Source organism: Humulus lupulus, chromosome X, assembly GCF_963169125.1.
Source record: "Humulus lupulus chromosome X, drHumLupu1.1, whole genome shotgun sequence".
In the NCBI taxonomy this organism is placed as follows: domain Eukaryota; kingdom Viridiplantae; phylum Streptophyta; class Magnoliopsida; order Rosales; family Cannabaceae; genus Humulus; species Humulus lupulus.
Genome location: NC_084802.1, coordinates 190,821,995 through 190,837,889, shown reverse-complemented (window position 1 = coordinate 190,837,889; position 15,895 = coordinate 190,821,995).

Sequence of the window (15,895 nt, the reverse complement as noted above, 5' to 3'; positions counted from 1 at the left end):
TTACGTGGTTCAGTGGTTAAAATCCACTTAGTCCACAAGTCAATATTATTGTTGTTTCTCTCTCTATTTTGGCAGAGTTTTTGTATTACAGAATAATGGTCCCCTTTCCTGTCCAATATTTATAGTATTTATAGGGGGAGTCCATGGACAAGTTTGGGTAACCGCATGAGTCAATCACGTATTTACATAATAATTACAGTTTTAATACAAATAATTCCCATTTATATTGGGATATGATTTGATAACAGGATAACAGGTTCCTGCTATCTCGGATAATAATTATGACAGTCTGGTCATAAATAAACGTATAAAGGGATCCCGAGTCACTGGGGATCCTTGAGCATGCAATATACTAGAATTTCCACGATTTGGATATCTCCTCCAAGCTCGTGCTTCGACAGCTATTCAATATTCCGAGCTCGCACTTCACAGCCATTGCACCCTTAGTTCGGGATAAACTCAGAACGACTATATTCACGTATGCCCACCATGAATCTAAAACTGTCCATATGGATAACAAGCAGATATTATTCCCCTCAGTTATCTCTCAGTGTATCTATCTGCTAGCTGTATCTGAGCTGAACGAATGAACTCGTGTTAAAATTTGGGTACAACAGTGTGCATGTAATATATAGTTGTGAATATATATATGTATATATGTGTATGCGTGTATATCTATGTATATATATACATGTATGAGCGTGTATATATATGTTGAATGATTAATAATTTTGTATATTAATGGTTTCTACATGTATTCTTCAATGTATAAACTGTTTATATGAGCGATGGGAAATTTTGTTGTTGTTAATCAACAGGCCCACCGTGCAATTTCCCTAATTAAACACATAATGCACTCATAATCAGTTACACCCCCTAACACACTATCCAAAGCCAAAATTATCTTTCTTTTTAAATTTTTGAGACGTTACAATAGTCAAACACATTATCAAGTATCTTAGGAGAATAAGAGACTATATGCTAGTATGTTTCAGAGAGAATTTGATTCCAATCGGATATACAGATTCTGACTTCTAATTTAACAAAGATTCTAGGAAATCTACGTCTGGATCTGTTTTCACACTTGGGGGTGGAACAATTATATGGAGGAGTATAAAACAAGCTTGCATTGCTGACTACGAAGTGAGTTGAAGCAGATGCAAAGCCCTTGGCCATTTGAAGTTTTGGGAATAGACCTGATCAGATCTTTGCCAACAGGAAAAGGGGGTGTAAAATACGCAGTAGTAGCTGTCGACTACTTCACCAAACGGGTAGAAGCTGAGTCGCTCGCAACAATCATGACCAAGAAAGTTCTAGACTTTGTCGTAAAAAACGTAGTGTGACGATATGGACTGCCAAATAAAATGATATCAGACAATGGCACACAATTCGATAGCGACCTATTCACTGATTTCTACGAACGACATGGTATAACTAAAAACTTCTCATCAGTTTCCCATCCACAAGAAAATGGACAAGTTGAAGCTGTGAGTAAGACGATAAAAGACACCTTGAAGAAAAGACTCGAACAGACAAATAGAGATTGACAAGAAGCATTACCGAAAGTTCTCTGGTCATACAAAACAACACACTGAACAACAACAAGTCATACACCATTTATGGGTATGAATCCATGCTGCTGGTTAAGTTAGATCCACCCTCACATCGATGACTAACATATGATCAGAATACTAATAATCAGTTACTGATGGAATAATTAGAGTTGATAGAAGAACGAAGAGAGAAAGCTCAGCTACGAGTATCAGCTCATCAACAAAAGAACGCTCGATATTTTAACTCTAAAGTACGCTAGAGAAAGTTTGCTTTAGGTGACTTGGCACTTAGAAGAGTTTTCCTCAATACTCGTGACCAAGCTATTGGAGTCCTTGGGCCAAACTGGGAAGGTCCATATCAAATTGAAGAAATTCTTCAACCAAGAATGTATAAACTTGCCCGCTTAAATGGAGATCTCGTTCCTCGCTATTGGAATGGAGAACACCTGCGAAAGTATTATCAATGAACATTTTTTTTAAAGAATGGCTTGTATTAATTAGTTTTTATTTTTGCAAGTTTTTGAACAAGGGCTGGTCAGTTGTTTGACTGGTTACTTATGTTGGGATTTGTACCCTTAAAGCGTATTTTTGTATGAATGATTACTGTTAATTAAATAAAGTTAATATTTTACACTCATATTTGTATTTAATTATACATGTCATTTATCATGAAGATCCAATATTATTGGTGTGGTCTTGAATTAAGTATATGTATAATGATATATATATATAAGATGATTTAATTCAAGAAAATAATATAAAAATTGTTTGTAATCACTAAATAAAGTGGAAGCTTTATTTAATAAAGATTATGAGTATGATCTATCTCTTGTTTAAGACAGAGCAGTTTATCCAGACTGTTAACTATAGTGACACAAAAAGATAGAGATACCATATACAATATAGATTGTGTTGGACCGGGACACGATGAAAGAAAGAACTTATGATAATCTCCGTTAAAATATAGAAGTTCAACATTCATCAATCGATGGTCGTTTGAGACTTGACCTCAATCCTGAAGTGAGCAATGAACTCCTATTTGAGTTTTTATGACTTTTGACTTATCGGGTGAGGTTCAATATTCCTACTACCGAATTCCTGATATCTTGGAGTCATAGAACTACAAGTGGCTGGGAACATAATTTACAGATATGGAATTTGTTCCTTGCTTAAATGAAAACAGATTAGTTGTTCCTTTTAGTGTTGATTCGGGACTTGAACATAGAGCGCTTAATTTTTGTTACAGAATAGAAATTTCATTCTATAATTAAATTTATAGAATAATGTTCATTAGAGGATCAATGAAACTAATTGATAAAGACATAATTAGAGAGGTTAACGGATATTAAGACCTAGCTTTAATTATGGACAACTAGCAGATGGTCATAACTCATGCAATGACTAAATCAATGGACGACTTTATAGTTATAACTTCTAATAATATAAGACTATAGTTTTGAGAGTTCAACTATGAATTTATAGTCGAATAATTCATAGTTGGTAAATTAATTAATGGAATTAAGAGTTAGTGAAATTAATTAAATTATTAGAGCTTAGAACTATGGGTCCATACCCCCGTACTAGCTCGATAACATAAAGGTATGGTTTTGGTATTAAAAGGAAATAATTAAAAAAATAAAGTATTATTTTTAATCTCACAAAATAATATTATTTGTGAAATAATATTCAAGATATTATTTATGAAATAATATTTAATGACAAATAAAATAATATTGATAATTTTGTAAAATTAATTTTTATTGAAAATTAATTTAATCATATTTAATTTTGTGGCATAATTGTATACTACATAAAATGATAAAGGCCCAACTAATAGCATTTTATAGAGATAAAATACCACAAGGCACAAAGCCTTGTAGTTGGCGCCAACCACAGTCCAAATGGACTGTGGCCCACGCATAGGCCCAATGTGATTAGGATTAGGTCTTATTTCTATTGTTATATTAATAGAATATAACATAAAGAAAAACTAAGGAGAGACATCATATGCTATTTAACGTTATTTTTCCAAGAGAGAAAAACAGAGAACTTTATTCTCTTTGAATTGTGAGAAGAACACTCTCTCATGTGTTGAGATTCAAAAATGTGTTATTGTGTATCTTACCAAATAGCATAGATATCCACTTGTCTCATTCTCTTTGTGCGAGCCATAGTATGGAAGGTGGTGGGTTAGGAGGCTAAGACGTTATTTGATCTACACGTGTTCTACATCTAGAAAATGTATTTGTAAGTTTCTATTTTATTCAGATTTATGCACATGAGAAAGATCTCATTCTAGTTATGGTTCCTAAAGTGATTCGTTCTTATACTTTAATAGTTGTTATTATTGCATTGAATATTATCCCATGCTTCTGTTGCACTGTCAATCATATGATCAACAACCAACAACTTATAAGTATAAGATCATTTGATCCCTTGTACAGACACAAATTTGTCTATTTTTTTACGAGAAATAAAAATAATTGTGCGTAGCCAGTTATTCTTACCAATTATTGTATTGTTTCCAAGTATTTGCTCATCACACGTGTTGTTTTACTATATTTTCATAATTATTTATAAGAACGCGAGCAAAAATGTTTGAATAGGTATTGGTCTATGGCAAGTGACCGAGCACCTTAAGCTCCTCAATCACCAGGGTAACGACCCTCTCTACCATGCCTTGGGTAGACTCTGGTCGGAACCATGGGTCTATATTTAACAAAATAGACTAAGACAAAGAAGAAAGAAACGACCAGAATTTTGAGCAGATTCGGGAAGAAAAATTCCCTCCCCAAGTGAAGGACAAGTTGTCCGCTACAAGATCGGTGGTGAGGAAATACTCTTGGAAGTATTTACCCACATTGAACTTATAGGTTATATCGGTCAAGAATGTACAGGAAGATTCTTGATGGCAGAAATGAAAAAAATCCATTATTGTTTTGGTTGGGGTTGGATTTAAAATCGAACAAGTTGTTAATTTCATGGGCAGTGGGTACATGCCATTTCTTGTGGTGGTAAAGAATATAGAGCGTCGATAACACTCTATATTCGTTCGATGTAATTTGGAATGGAAAAATGTAAAAATAGTTCGCCACTCCTCAGAAAAAATCATGTAGAGGAAGAGTTGCTCCTGCCTCGATGTGATACCTCGATCAAGCACTATAAGCGCCATTAGGCACGTTTGCCCTCTGGTCAGGGGTTGTTTTGAATAAAGTAATCCCAGGGAGGCCATATTTCTTTGGATACTTGGCCACCATCCTGCTCGATATAATGTTACGAGGGGCAATGTACCAGGGTACATCCTTTTTTATGACTTCTCTTACAAGAGCATGGGAAAGGAGAAGGTTGCTCGGTTGTTACGAGTTGGTTGGTAGTCGAAGGACCCTCAGCATTGGTCGCATGCTAAACAATGTGAGGATCGGGGATCTTTTTCTTTTTCTGAGCAACAGGCTTTATTCGGGCCATAGAAGGGTTTGAACTAGGATAGCTAGTTGATGGTATTGGTTGTGTTGGATTTTGTGGAATAGGCAAAGTAAGCTGCTCGGAGTCTACGAACAACAAATTGAGAAGATCTTCATCTATTGGCCTCTCACCTCTCCAGGGATTGTGCATTAATATATGAGAAGAAGAAAGGGAAGTGAGAATCTACGACCAATAGGGGGAGAACCAAGAAATTGTTAGAAAAAGCTTATACAAGATCTTTATTTATTTTATGTATATCTAATATTAAACAAATTAATACGAGATAGCCTAAAACATGTTTCTAAAATTGAATTCAAAGAGAAACAAATAATATAATACTTACAGTATATGCAGCGGAATTAAGAGTCCTTCCTTCAGTTTCTCTAACTCTTGTATCCTTTCTGTCGCAGAGTATTATCAAGAAACTGAACCGATCTTCTATTTTCTTCACAATCTTCCAATGTATCCTTAGAACCACCTAGACTAGTGTGGGAAATTCTCAACACATGAGATAGATATAGAGAGAAGAAGAGAAAATAACAAAGTGGCTTAGAAAAGGACTTGTGTTTAGAGAGAATATAAAACTATCAGAAAATCTGACTTGTGACTTATCTGTCGTCTCTGAAATCTTCTCTCTAAGCACTCCTTTTATAGACTCAATTAGGCCATTTAATTTAATTAAAAAAATCAATAAAATAACAGCCATTTTGAAGCCCTAGGTAGAAATTATCATGGGCTATAGGCTCGTGAAATTTCCCATTTGATTATAAGCCCATTGGACTTAAAATCAAGGCCTGTATTATTTTCTATTGATTTAATTAATTAAATAATTATTTAAATCCTTTATCAAATTAATTATTTATAATTTGAACCTTGATTGAAATTTATTTATTAATTTAGATACCAATTTATCTTAATTAATAAATCTGCCATAATTTCTCTTTTCTTCTCAAAATTACACAACTCTGTGAAACTATCCAAAATTGACCTGGTCAACTTTGATAATTCTAATTGATAATTAAATCAATTAATTGAGACTATCTAGATGATTTTATCCAAGGTACAATGGGGACCATGGGCCTATGAAATCAAGCTCCAATAAGTTATCATAAATCTAACAAATAAATTTACTAACTTATTAATTCCTCGTGACTCCACTATAGACTCGGAATTGCACTCTTGAATTCATAGAACGCTCTATAACAAATATAGATATGCTATTAATTATCCATTGTTACAACCATAATTGTCACTCAATCCACTATAGACGGTCTACAATGAGATAGGACTAAAATACCGTTTTAGCCCTCATTGTATTTTATCCTTAAAACACTTAGTTCCTTGTAAATGACATTTCAGTAACTAATTTAATTACTGAAATGAGATCTCTATCATTTAACACCTTGAACCAAACTAAAAGGAAACCATCATTTCACTTCTTCATCAGAAACTATAGATGTTCATATCTATGATTAACACTCCCACTCAATTGTACTACCGATGTAATGACCCACTAATCTAGACTCTTGGACCATTATTGAACTATACATACAAATTCTTACTAAAACATACATTTGCGAAAATACCATAATTTATTATAAACTTGTAGAAATAAAGGTTACTTTCATAAAAATAAGTAGGATATGGGTACCCATTGTCTTTAAAACAAAAATAACTTAAAGTGAAAAGAGAGTTACATAGAAAATGCGGAAAATACATGTAAAACCATAAAAAAAAGTAAAATGAGACTACATCCTCGAATCGAATAACGCTCGGCCCCTTGACTCCATTAGTCATCGATACACATCCTCTAAGCGTCACGAATCTTACCGCCTCTAAAGCTATTTTCCTGCACATAAAACAAAAAGGAATGAGCCTAATGCCCAGCAAGGAAAATCTAACACATAGTCATACACATAAATTTCATAATAAACGTAAAGACATATCATAACACTTAATACATACACTTATTATAATGGCCATTATTACTTGGGGTCCCATAGACTAAACAAGCTTATGCCCATGAGACTAGTGGGGTCCTACTAGCTAAGTAGGCATATGCCCATAATCTTTTTGGGGTCTTGTTAGTCAAATAGGGCATAAGCCCAAGCCTACAAACATACATATTCATAACACATTTAATAACATAAAACATAAGATAACATAAGCATATAACATATTGATTCTAGCCTATTTTCCTTACCAAAGTTACCGGGATATGTGGACTGAGTTGGGACTTTTTGGAACACTCCTAATAACCATTAAAAAGAGTGAGTCTAAAGAAGAAAAGAGATGAAATGAAAGGGATGGAAAGACTAAACCATTGAAAGTTACACTTACCAAAACTTATGTGCTCAAGAGCTTAGATTTCCTAACCAAAATAAAATGGGGTTAGGAGAATGAGTAGAAGATTAAGAGAAGGGAAAATAACATAAAGCAAATGAACTAAAGTTTTGGGTTTACCTCAAAGACTTGAAAGACCAATCTATACCACAACCGAAATACTATAGAACCTCACTTCCCAAAGTGTTTGATAAGCTTATGATGTTTAAGCTTATGATTTCCCAAACCAGGTGTTTACACTTTCACACTCACTTAGCACTAGCAGCTTCTGAACTTAGAGCAAAAGGTGAATAATGGCTGGGTACTAGGTCCTATTTATAGAGTTTGGGAATGAAAGTATCTTGATTTTACTTGAATAAAAATAATGGCTTTTTAGGTGAAAATCATTTGAATAATCGTTCAGCAGAGGCTGAAGACTCGTTCAAAAGATGCTGGACTTTTGAAGAAGTTTGAATGGCTGAAAGGAAAAGAATTCAAAAATGTTTGAATTTATGCTGGAGGAGGCGATATAACGCCCCCTGTAGGCGATATATCGCCTGGGCCAGTATGCCCGAGGCGACCGTGCATCGTCTCGTGTTTTCCGTATCTACGTGCTGCGATATATCGCCCCCTATAGCTGCGATATATCGGCACACGCTGAATAATTAAACACGAAATTACACATTTTTAGCTAAGTTTGAATGGAGTAAACAGCCTTGACTAAGCCTTCAACGTATTCAAAGCTGCTGACTGACCCTATAACATTCAAACTTTACCCTTATTTAATTTAATCCTCAAAAATACTTAATCCTTAATTACCCATTCATAACATGTGCTTAAAATCCTATTGGTTGATATCTAAACCTTATAGTATAATAAATATAATCCTTAATTATCAGTCATATAATCAAACCTTAGGTTATACTTAATATTCTTAAACTATAGGTTAAACTTAGAAAATCTATAAGTACTACTATGAGTGTCCAAATAATTCCCGGTCTGAACCAAAAATCCACAGTAACAAAGATAATACTAAACATACTATAATACTACTAAACAATTAGTTAAGTAAAGTTCTTGGACTCTACAACCGAGTTCCCAAGATGTAAGTATGGGCTAGTCCGTAGGGTAAGCTGGTAACGAACAAGTCAAAGAACTCAAATAATACAATCAGTTAGAATACTAACCACTCAGAATTGAGATTGAATTAACCTATGGTCAACTATATGATATTACTAGAATAGATTATAACGATATGTTTACTTATCTTATCAACTGTCAATATCAGTTATGTCCGATGTAACAAATACATCCGATCTTATCTACTTTGCTATGTTCTGGAAAGAACATAACACTGTAATGTGTAAGTAGATCATATCGTAGATTGACAAGTCAGTATAAATCCGGTGCACTGACTAATCTTAGGACTAACTTATTTTTGAACTTATAATCATATTTATATTCCACTGTGATTACGTCACTATAAATAAGATTAGCTATATGCTCGGGATTCAATAGAAGTTTATATTAAACAAATAATCATGAAAATAAAACATGTGAGCAAAGTGATTGACCAAGTCAAAAAATGATTTCTATTCTTTTATTGATAATAAAATGAGATTACAAAGAATTTGGGTTTTAATTAGGGCATAAAACCCCAACAGAAATAACTACTGTGCATGGAAATTAATTCATTTTTAGTCAACCAGCAAGAATTTAGCGACAAACATATTCTAATATACGAGCAGGTGAACACAACAGATCAAAAAGAAAAAATAAAAAGATTTTTCAAGAAAACTTTTCAATTTCATCACAGGCGGGAAAAAACCTAGATTTTTTTTGATACCTTTTGGACCCAAAATCAGTAGTTATATCCAGATAAGGCCTTCCTGAACATTTTCACATTACTTAAGCCTAGAATCATACACATTCTTACCTATAATCGACTACTCTCAAGAACATATCAACAACTTCATAGTAACAATTATGAAAAGAGGCAAATCCTCACAAAAGCATAGAAAAATTGATGAAAAATGGGAGAAGGTTGTTCGAAATTACTTGAAGAAAAGATTGCCAAAGAAATCGATTGAAAATCTTCTAGGAACGCTTGAGATGTGTCTCAGATTGCTTGAAGTAAGTTCAAAGAAGTCTTGAAAGTTCTTGAAGAAAGAGGTGTAAAGGTAAAAAGTGAAAAACAAGGAAGAGTTTATTTATACTGCTCAAGGTAGGTGAAAGGTCATGAGTGAAAAGAGGGTTTTGGAACATTAGAAAACGTGAAGCCGTCAAATTTTTCCCTAAAAACCATAAAATCATGATTATTTACCTTTTTGAGGAAGTAAAAGTACAGTTGGATTTGACAGGTTGATGAATGCTACTCGACTAAGTTTATTTAATGCTGATCGCATCATAATAAACTTGGGGGGCAACTATTTCCAAAAAATTTAGCATGATGATGTGACACAAACATAAGGCATGTAAATGACACATGACGAGACAATGATAAAGGACTGGTCGACCCACGACTCGACAGGAGAAGAAAACATGCTGTTTAACGCCCAAAATGTGACTACACTAAGCGGTAGTTGTAGTAAGATCGGGCGATCGATCCACAAGGAGGTAACCTAAAATCAAAAGATTAGTAGAAAATAACACAAAAAGTTAGTAACAAGAAATAAATAAAAATATGGAAATGAAAAGATGTTTGAGATTTTGGTATTGTCTTTTTGATAAAGTGATAAAATGAGATAAGTGAAATAAATGTAAGATGTAATCAAGAGTTTGAGAAAAGGAAAGGTTTCAAGAATCATCCATATGCTTATTTAGTTACTTGGTTACTTAATTTACAAAAATACACAAGTAAATAGTTCACATCCCAACATTTACTTGAAAAATCTAACATTAAAGTCCATATTTTTTTTTCTAATAAAAATCCATTTGAGTTATAAAGTTCTTTACTTTAAAAGCACAATGTTATTCTTATGAAAAATCTAAAAATGACAAAATACCCAAGGGCAATAATGCAATAGAAGATTAGACATAAAATTATGTATCAATATTACTTTTACTAATTAGAAGCACATAGAAAGAGCATGACTAATCCTATATAATATTAGCATAAATAAATAAAGATAGAGATGAAAGAACATAAATAACTCAAATATATTACATTAAGAACATAGTATATCAAAGTAGCAAAATAACATCACTAGCATATGTAATCATCCCTAACCTTCCCAGGAAGATTAGGCCATTATGCTCATGATTCTCATAAAAGTCTAAAAAGAAAATATGAGAAAAAAGTGAGTGGAAATTTTTCTATAGTTTCTTTACTCTAAAAATTACATACATATTGTGAAGAAAGAGTCCCTATTTATAGAAGGAGAAAAGGACTAAAAAATAAATTAAACAACAAAATGGGGTTTACAAAATAAATCTAAAATATTAATAATAAAATATGATTTTGAAAAATCAAATCTTATTATTAATATTACCCTAGCTATTTTGGTGTATGGTCAAAATGCTCTTTTTCAAAAACACCAAAAAAAGATGAGTTTTAAGCTCAAAATGGAAGGTCCAAGGCCCAAAGAGCACACAAAATGGGCTGGTGGCAGCTGGTCCATTGACCCAGCCGCAACCAATCAGAGGCAGACACATGGTGGGCTGGCTGGGCATGTGGACAAAAAATGGCAGCTGGTCCATTGACGACGTGGCGGGGCGTGGTTGGCTAGCAGGGAGGCTGGAAAGCGGCTGACAGGCGGGTGGCTCGGCAGCTCGGCTTGCGTGGCTCGGTGGCTCGGCTCACGTGGCTCGGCGGCTCGGCTCGCGTGGCTTGAGCTCGCTGCAGTGGCTGGAGAGGACAACGGGCCTGGGCCTAATTCCTCAAAATTGCCACTTTCTTCATTTTCTTTTTCAGTTTTAACCATTCTCTGTCCTCTCTTTTTATTAATGTCCAAATGCAATTTATTTCCTGAAAATTAAACACAAATTAAATTTAAAATTATAAAATATATTACAATAAATTTATGAAAATATTAATTAAAACTTAATTTATTTTACACTTTAAAACCAATGAATTTGCATTTTTGAGCACTAATCACATGCTATCAGGTAAATTCAAAATTTATGCGGAGCAGCAGGAAAAGAAGTTGACAAAAAACATGTGATCAGAGCTGCTCGATGAAATGCAATTAAAGCTCAAAGTTAGTTTAATATATATATATATTTGTTAGATATTTTTTTATTTCAAATATAGAGCGTATTATTTACATATTATTTTATATTTACAAGTTAAACAAGGCTCATGACCCATCTATGTACACCTTTGAGTCTATAAATAGAGGACTCAAGAATTCCTTAAGGGAGGGTGGCAATTCTTTACTTTTAGAGAATTAAGAGAATCTAGTGCTATTATACACATTTTTGTATCCTCTCTCTTAGCTTGTGAAACTTGGTTGACTGTAGTCATCTAATCACATGTTTTGAGAATTTATATAAATAAGAGTACTAAGTGGACGTAGGTCATTACCGATCAACAGGACCTAACCACTATAAATTTGTGTGTCGTTTGTTATTCTTAAGTTCAGTTCTTATTTTATATCGTTATTTTGACTCCGTGTTGTTGGCCAAAACTCATGTCAATAGTAGAATAAAAAAAAAAGAGAAAATAGAGATAGAGTGGTTTGGAAATTTTTAGAGTGTTACATCACCTATTATTATAAGAATAATAGTATTATTTTTTTAGATATTTTATAATAGTTTTCTCTTAATTAAATTTATTTATATATAGATATAAAAATATAAATAAATAATGTCTTTTTTTTTCAGCATATAATATAAAATTTACAAATTTAAATTTTATAAAAATATATACTACAAAATTTAAATATGTAAAATATAAATTATATATTAAATTTGAAAAACTAAAAAAAAAATATAACTATTGGACATTTGAGAAAGATTGAGTTAAATCAATCACCCTTATAAGAAAAATAAAATACTAGTGTTGGAAGAAATCAAAGTAATCCAATAGTACTTTATTAATAGACTAAATGTATTATCCTCACAATGATTTGTAAACCATGTGGGATTATAAATTTTTTTTTTAATTGTTAATTAATTATTTCTTTTAATAAAAAATTAGAAAAAACCAAAAAAATAGAAAAAATAGAATAGTAGAAGAAGATGGTGCCGCCTCAACTTCTTAAAGGTCTCTTTTATATAAATACTAGGTATAAGCAACATGCAATGTGCATTTGCTTAGTTTTATTTTAAAAAATATTATATATTTTTTTAATTATTATTTAAATTTTAAATAAAATAAACAATGTCATATATTATAAAAGAATAACACAAACATATTTAAAAAAAAAAAGTCAAAACATTGTCTATAGTCTTAAAAGAAATAACTAATATCATAATTTTAATTTAAGAATATCGTTAAACCAAGAATCCGTTTGATATATACTTTTTATACATAAAAATATGATGTATTCTAGTTTTAAAGTAAATTATTTGATATTGTTTATTAGTTTTAAATTTAGTGTTTATAGTAATTTAAAATTTGGTATTTTTTATGTTTTGATTTATATATTATATATGGTAATTTTAATTTTAAAATTAAATATATTTTTTTTAATTTTCTTTTAGAAAATATATTCAATATAATAAAATATTAAGAAATTCTAAATTAAAAGTATGAATTCGAATGGTTAATTTAATCAAATTTTAACTATTTAATTAAAAAAATTAAAGCAAACAAAAATTTATATATAAATATATATTATTCAATTAATGGTTAGAACAATTAAAATAAATAATTTTTCATTAAAAAAACTAAATGACAAAATAAGAAATATGTATATTTATGTCTTATGTCACTATTATGTATATGTTTCAATAAACAAAATATATTAAGTGACAAAATAAATAATTAAGAAAAGAAAGAAAGAAATTTAAATAGCTAAATATTTTTTGGTTATAATTTTTAAAATATAATTGATAGAGTAATTTAAATACTTTAATATGAAATTTGAAAATATGTGATGAGAAATTATTATGGCTTATTTATTATTACTTTTTTAAATTTATTTACTTTATTTAAATAATTTTATTATTTTATTTTATTTTTTTAATCTATTTATCTTATTTAAATAACTTTAAAATTAATAGTGTTAGAAAATAATAAAAAAATATTAAATCTAACGACAATATTAAAAAAATGTTAGAAACCTACAATTTTAATTAAACTCATATATAAAATATATATTATATAAAGATATAGGTTAAGTAAAAAAAAACAGTCCAAAAGCGCCAAATCATCTCGGTTATGCACCGTTCATTCTCTAAGTCTAAGCGTTTTTCTAAAGGCAAAGCAAATACGCCAACAACCTCCTGTCCTGTCATACATAAAGTAGATAAACTTCTAAATGCCAATTTAAACTGAGTATATGCTATCTTATCTGATGGATGTAAAACATATAAGGTTCTGAGCCAAATTAACATGACCAAGTACAAATGACACATATTTAAACGTTTTGCTGCATGCTTGTCACCTAATGCAACCAACTCAATTGTTTGCAAGTGCTTCAATTCCAAAACGAATTTCAAAACAAAAAATGGGTCTCTGTCACTTTGGATTACTTACATGCTATATTTATCCTCGTGACAACTCATGTATCGTATAGTACAGCTATTAGCTAGAGCTCTAAGAGCGGTCCCAACTAAAGTTGTAAATACGGGTCGGACTTTTTAGCACTGCACGAGCACGACACGACACGAAAAAATATGGGATTGGGCCAGACACGACATGAATTGAAAATTACTACGACACGACATGGGCATGAGCATAGCACGGCACGACAAGCCCAGCCCGAAGGCACGACACAAAAGTACGAACAAACTAGCGCGAAAGCACGACACGATAAAAAATTTGATATTTTGACATTAATAATGATAATAAATTTTTATTTGTCAATTATCTATAAATTAAAATTATAATAAAAGTCTATTATTTTTCTCAATTTTATATTTTTATAATTATATTAATTTATTTTAAGATTTGTGAGTTAAAATTTTAAGTATTTATTATTAGGTATTCAAATTCTAATAATTATCTTTGATATAATTTTGTGCAAAGTATTGTTAAAAAGTATATAAAAATATCTAAAACTATAATTTAAACAAAGAAATATATTTGGATTGGCAGTGAATCCATTGATTATTAAAGATGAGGTGGATGGTTCAATTCTCTATCCTCATATTTTTTGGCAATAAAAAAATGAGACTAAAAGAGGGCCCAAATTTGAGCCCAAATAAAAAAAGTGGACTGGCCCGACATGGCACGATATGGGCCGGCCTAGCCCGTCACGAATTGAAATACGGGCCTGGCCTGGCCTAGCCCGAATTATTCGGAGGCACGAAAAATGTGGGCCGGGCCGGGCCGCTCACATTTACAGCTCTAGTCCCAATTGGTGATATAAAATATAAAGAAAAAAATGGAGAAAAATAATAAAATAGCATTCCAACATATGCTTTATTATACATATATTTTTAAAGAATACTACAGTAATATGCTACATCTAAAGAATACTATTCCCTCTTTTAAAATATATTTTATTAGTTTAATTATTGGACCTCCTTTTTTTGGAGAATTTTTTTTCTTATTTATTTACTTTATAATTTTGTAATATTAATTTAAAAATATAATATTAATGATATGATATTACAAATATTAAAACATAAGTGGATATTATTAATAGTTAAAGAAAAAATTTAAAATAAATAAAATATATTTAAAGATATAATATTTAAATAATGTAAAAAAATTAAAAATTTTATTATATAGTATAATATAAAAATTTGAGATAAAATAAAAAGAATAAGATTGTATTAAAAAAAATATCTGCTAGATTTATGAATCACCTGAGTCCAAAAAATTAATGCTGCTCGAGCTAATAAATAAATAAATAAATAAATAAATAAAGGAGGTCTAGTACTAGTGGACCGAAATTCAAAGAGACCGTACGTTTCTATTAAGACATGTCAATTATTATACCTGCCCCTCTTCACTGCCCCACTTTCCCATACCCAAATTATCTTCCTAAATTGTTTCATGACATCAAAGTGAATAAAAATACGCCGACCTTCTTCTATTGATTCGTTTTGCTTTTATTTGAGAAGTTAAATAATGTAAAAATGATGCTTAAATTCAAAATCCAAATCAACTCGTCACTGTACCTCCCAACCCAAGGATGAAATGGAAGTAGTAGTTCTATAATTTTAGAGCAATAACGATATCCATGTGTAATTGAGTAAAATTTTCTAAAGTAAAATAAATAAGATACTGACACAACATACCAAAAAAGAAAGATTGCAGCTTCACTTCACTTCACTATATTCGCTATCATATAAAACTTATAATGCCACATAAAGAGACAATCCTCCTAGCAACGATAACTCTCTTATCAATAACTGTGGTGTTTAATTCTTGCAGTAACATCATTCTACATGTCATTTTTATTTTTTATTTATTTATTTCTTATATTTTCTTGGGTCAGTAT